The sequence below is a fragment of the Meles meles genome, chromosome 2, assembly GCF_922984935.1.
Source record: "Meles meles chromosome 2, mMelMel3.1 paternal haplotype, whole genome shotgun sequence".
NCBI lineage: Eukaryota > Metazoa > Chordata > Mammalia > Carnivora > Mustelidae > Meles > Meles meles.
The window spans coordinates 65155689-65161428 of NC_060067.1; positions in this window are offsets into that span (position 1 = coordinate 65155689).

Consider the following 5740-nt stretch of genomic DNA (forward strand, 5'->3'; position numbering starts at 1 on the left):
CACCCCAACCGGAGCCCTCTCACATGACAACCACTGGCTCCTGCTGCAAAGCAGGTTCTTCCTCTGTCCTCTGAGGTTCTGGTCACTCCCACTGAAGCCCTTGCATGCAGCAGTGTCCAGACTCTAACTTAACAGTCCTCTGGTTCCAGGGGCTGGGAAACACCCTGGGGAATGCCAGCTGGGCCTGTCCCTCTGGGAGCCAAATAGTGTCAGAACCATTCTATGGGCATCCCAACTTTAAAAATCCAAACTTGGAGAGTCTGAAAGTGTGAGCTGTCAGCCAGGCCAGCAAGGACCCACGCCCCAGAAGCTGACCTTCACCATCTGCTAGTCTCTGCACAAGAGAGCCAGGTTGCCATTAAATCACTTCTTCCAGGCTCCCTCACCTCTGTGCACCCATGGGACCTTAACACTTCTATTATCCTGGTCACCTGTCTCTCCTCCGGGTGTGTGACCTCCCAGTGGTTCACCATTCTCACCTCAGTGAGCATTCAGAACAGGCAGTCAGTAGAAGTCGGGAAGTAAGTGAATGAAGGAGTGAGTGAGTAGGTGAGTGAGTGAATGAATGAGTGAATGGGTGAGTGAGTGAATGAGAATAAGTGAGTTAATGAATGTGTGACTGAGTAAGTGAAAGAGGGAGTGAGCTAATGAATGTGTGAGTAAGTGAGTGAGTGAATGAGGGAGAAAGTGAGTTAATGAATGAGTGAATGAACAAGTGAATGAGTGAGTGGATGAGTGAATGAATGAATGACTGAATGAGTGAATGAGTGTGTGAGTGGAGGAATGAATAAGTAGATAAGTGAGTGAATGAGTGAATGAATGAGTGACTGAGTGGATGAATGTATGAGTGAGTGAGTGGGTGAGTGAATGAATGAATAAGTGAGTGGGTGGATGAATGAATGAGTGAGTGAGAGAGTGGATGAATGAATGAGTGAATGGGTAAGTGAGTGAATGAATGAGTGAGTGAATGAATGAGTGAGTGAGTGAATGAATGAGAGAATGAATGAGCAAATGAGTGGGTGCTCCTCCAGCATGCAAACCTTGGAGGCAGATAAAAAGCCAATAAACAGAATAGCTAGAGAGCAGGCAAGGGAATTTCTTCGTTGTAGAAGGGTCCCAGCTCACACCTAAAGAGTGATGTAACATGTCAATTTGTACCCAGTAATGAATCTGTGAATCTGGGTCCTGGACAGGAGCAGATGCCAACATTACAAAAGAAGAGTCAGCCAGACTCACGTCTCCTGAGGGAAGAGCATGACACTACCCTGCAGAGTCCAGGAGAAACCCCAGCTGAGCCTGGGTCGTACCAAAGCTGTAGGTCCAATGGTGATTCATGGACACACAGAAGACAGAGCAACGTGGACAACAGCGGCATGGGGACACAACCAGTAAGAGCCTGCATGAGCAAGCCATCTGCTTCCACCAACAGAATATTCCAAGACAAGAAAGATGAATAGAGTCAACAAGACATGTCTCAAGTGCCCACTGAGGGATGGATGGACAAACAAAATACACCCATATCGTAGATTGTGATTCGGCCTCAAACAGGAAGGGTGCTCGGCCAAATGCTACCACAGGGATGAAGCTTGCAGACACAGTCACAGAAGCAAAAACACTGTATGATTCCATTCAGATGAGGTCCCTGGCGTAGTCAGATTCATGGACAGAAAGCAGATGGTGGGTGCCAGGGGCTGGATGGAGGGGGCATAGGGAGTGAGCCTTTACCGGGGGGACAGAGCTTCAGTTCAGGATGATGAGAAAGTTCTAGAGATGGACTGGGGATGGTTGGACAACAGCATGAAAGTTTATTAGCTAAGATGCTAAATTTTACCACAAAGAGAGACATACCAGTCAACCAGAATGTAAAGACCTTATTTAGATCCTACAAAACAAACTACAAAAAAGAGTAACTATTAATTCATAAGACAATTAGAAACTTGAAGACTGGATGTTTGATGAAGTCAAGGGATTGGTTTTTTGAGGTATGATAGCTTTTTAAAATATTTACGACTTCAGTGATAAACTGTCTGGTTTTACTTCAAAAGAACACGTATGGGGAGAGTGGGCAACGTATAGACAAAATGAGATTTGTCCTAAATGAACCAGGGTTGAAGCTGAGTGACAGCTATATGGGGGCTCCTTTTAATATTCCTTCTACTTTTGTAAGTGTTTGCATTTTCTTATAAAAAAAGTTTCCCAAAATGATGCCAGTGAATTTCTCTCTGCAGATAAGCACCTTCTTCACAAAATACAAATGCCCCTGAAACTATCAGCCATTCACCACATAGCGTGAGAGAGTTACAGCAAAGGACTGTCCTAGTCACAGTACAGTAGAGCCCCCTGCCCTGAGGGAATGACCGCTCTGATGAGGGAAGCAGGGAAGGCAAACAGGAATGGGAAACTGAGGCTCCGAGAGGTCCCATCTCCTAGGATCCTGCCCCATGTGAGCACGGATCTAGAACAAGCATCCAGTCCGTCCCATTCCAAGTCACTGTCCTGTCAGTGACTCCGCAAACCGACACTTGGAGAATAATCGTCATGACACCCAGAAATACCAACATGAAGCTAAGAAAAGATGTCCCTGTATCTAGAAGAGCAAGTGTAGGGTCCTTATGAGAATGACACTGATAAGGTATCTGTGTTAAAAAAAAATAAAATAAAATAACAATGACATACCACTAGGGGGAAAAAAAAGCACCAAGGCAGACCGTGTGTAACAAATACCAGTCCTTCTAAAGGAAATGTTCCAAGACGAAGAACAGGTCGGAGGTTCCCCTGCCCCTCTGTTCTCCCCACCTCTGCCCCCTCCACCTGCCTTCCCTGTAACACCCTCACGCTGCTCCTCCTACTCCAGGCCCTTGTAACCTTGGGCCCTTTACTCCTTCTGGGTGTGGGAGGCTTGGGCTTGGGGAGGGGACACTGGTGAGCCTCCAGCTCCTCCTCCTGCTCTTCTCTGAGTCCTTGCCTTCCTATCCCTCCCACCCCTGAAGCAAACACGAACACAAAACTAATACCTTCTCCTCCAACAGAATTTGCCCTACGGACCACCAGATGGAGTGAAATACGTGCTTAGGAGCGCCATCCAGAGAAAATTGAGCAACTGGGTCATGCATTCATTCAACAAACACGGAGCGCCTAGTGTGTGCCAGCCACGGTTCTAGGCGCTGGGTATACGACCAGGGTTAGCTCCCGGATGTACTCTGCATGTCTGGGGATCCATGCACACATGCACACAAATGTGCACACTTGCAGGAGTGAAAAGGAGGGGAGAGAAAGGGAACAGAAGTTTAGCTTTTCAACTTTCTTTGCTCTCCTGAATTCCTGCAGAAAGCCGCAGGAAGTCAGCGAACTCACATCTCAGAACCCTGGCAAAGCCGGCAATGGCCGGGGCCACCGGATTACCTTCCAACAGCCGGAGGCAGAGGGGGACACAGGCCGGGCTGACACCTGTCCAGGACGCAGGAGGGCCTGGGGTCCCATCTTCCAGGCTGCTCAGCCAGGTGACCCCACCCCTGTTGCCAGGAGGCCCCAGACCTGGAACATCAGGATGGGCAGCCCTTCCCACCTCACCTCCCATCCTGGAGGAGACCATGGGGAAAATATTCCGAGCCTCCTGGAAGATCAAGCCCTCAAGACAAAACCGCTGGCCCTTCTGAGGGGTGGAATCCGTTACTCCCTTCTGGATGTCTCGGATCAGATCTGTCTGGAAAAGCTAGAAAGAAAGCCAAGTATTGTCAGGAGGGGGAATGGGGAGGAGGGACACCGTCAGAGGGGACAAAAAATGAGCAGGACCCTGGAGCAGAGTGCTCTTGTCCATAAGGATGACCCTCCACCCCTCGGTCCACTTGGGGTACGTGGATTTTCTCTGGTGAGTTTTGGATTTGCTCAAAATATATTATGTCAATGTAAAGATCTTCAAAGAACAGCAAAGGAGGGTGGCAGGGGGACACAAAGCCGCTGCTGTCCTCTGCGATGGGCACTCTGTGTATGCGGTCACTTCCCGCTCTGACCGCTTTCCCACACTGGACAAGTCCCGCTAGGAGGGTGTAGGAGTTCGGGTTGACCTGACCCGTTCCTCCTCCTGAGCATCAGCTTGTGACTCGAGAATTTCTCCTCACACTCTCCATGCCCAGTCTGTTCCCAAGACTGATTTTGACTATTATGAGCAGAGCAACGTTCAGAGGCGCTGCACTCTCTTCACCCTCTTGCATCCACAGAAGACCAGACCCAGGGGCCAAAAAGGAATCCCAAGAATTTCAAGGAGAACATGGGGACAAGTGGGGCAGGCCTGAATCCAGCCCCAGGCCCAGACCCAGCTGGTTGGTGGAACCCTAGTCAGCTGACAGCCCCGAGTGCATGTGGATAGATGGTTGGGGTAGCTGGCTTTGGAGTGGTTTATCACAGTCATATCGAAGCTACAGCCAATTAACACAGAGAGGTCAAGCAACTCACCTAGGGCCACACAGGTATTAAGCAGCATCCTTAAGAGTAGGGTCCTGGTCCAGTGCTCCTCCTCTCCCCTCTTCTTGGGGCTGGAGTGGAGTAGCAGTAATTTCCTGGCACAGGACTGAGGATGGGAAGGAATGGGGCTTTGGTGGGCCACAAAATCCTAATTATGCCTGCGGGCAGAGACCACCATCTGGTCTCAGGCCTCCCAGCTCCTAAGCCAGACCCAAAGGTGCATGGGGGCAGAACACAGCCCCCTAGTGCTTTACAAGCTGGAGGGCTGCCCTAGGGAGGCATCGTGTGTCCTTCAGGACCCATTGGCCTCTGCTTGCTGACTTGGCACCTCAGGCCTGGGTCAGGAACACATGGCACAGAGGCCCCACCGACCCTTTGTGAGAATCACAAAAAGACAACTCTTGCAGGGGGTCGCAGCCTGCAGGCCTCCGTGTGAACTTGTAAAGGGAACCTGCCCCTCCAGGCAGGCACAGTCTTTTGGCAAGGAGAGGAGGGCTCCATGTTATCCCCTTTGCCCCTGGGCCAGATGCTTTGTTCAGTATACAACCTGAACAACCAGATATAACATCCCTGGAAGAGTGGGTATGGTGGCTGGCTGGCTGGTTCCTGCTACCTGACAGTGAACACCCCGCCCCCCACCCCCCGCCCCAGTAGGTATTCTCTGACCCAGCTCTGCCTACCTCAAATCCAGGCAGCATCAAGACAACAGACCCACAGTAATGGCCTCTACCCAATAGTGAATCATGGTTAACAATGGGGAGTTGGTTACTTAAGGCCGCTGGGATGTAACCCATCGGTTTCTGTCTGACAGCTTCCCCTTGTGTGTGTGGTAGAGGAGATTGATTTTTGGGTCTGGTCCAGTGTGACACAAACCACAGGACACCCCATTCCTGGGGTTGGGGATAAGGGAAGCAGCTGGAGTCAGCGCAAGTCCAGCTCCCCCCTCCAACACCACTCTCCCCGCCCCACCCAGCCTCGCACCTGCGTCCCAGCCCCAAAGACAGGGCTGCCAGTCCTGGAGCTGGGCCCCCAAGGGCTTGGGAGCCCATGGGAGTACTTAGCTGAGTTTTATAGCTGAGGGAGAGTAGGGGTGTGTGTGTGTGTGTGTGTGTGTGTGTGTGTGTGTGTGTGTGTGTAGGGGAGAGGGAGGTGGGGGAGGAAGAGACTAGGAGGAGGAGGGGAGGTGGGGTCAGCTCCTGGCAGGAAAACCACCACAGAGGCCCCTGAGCTGAGCACAGTGTTGGGGAGGCTGTACCCCACAAGCAGATAGACTTGGGAC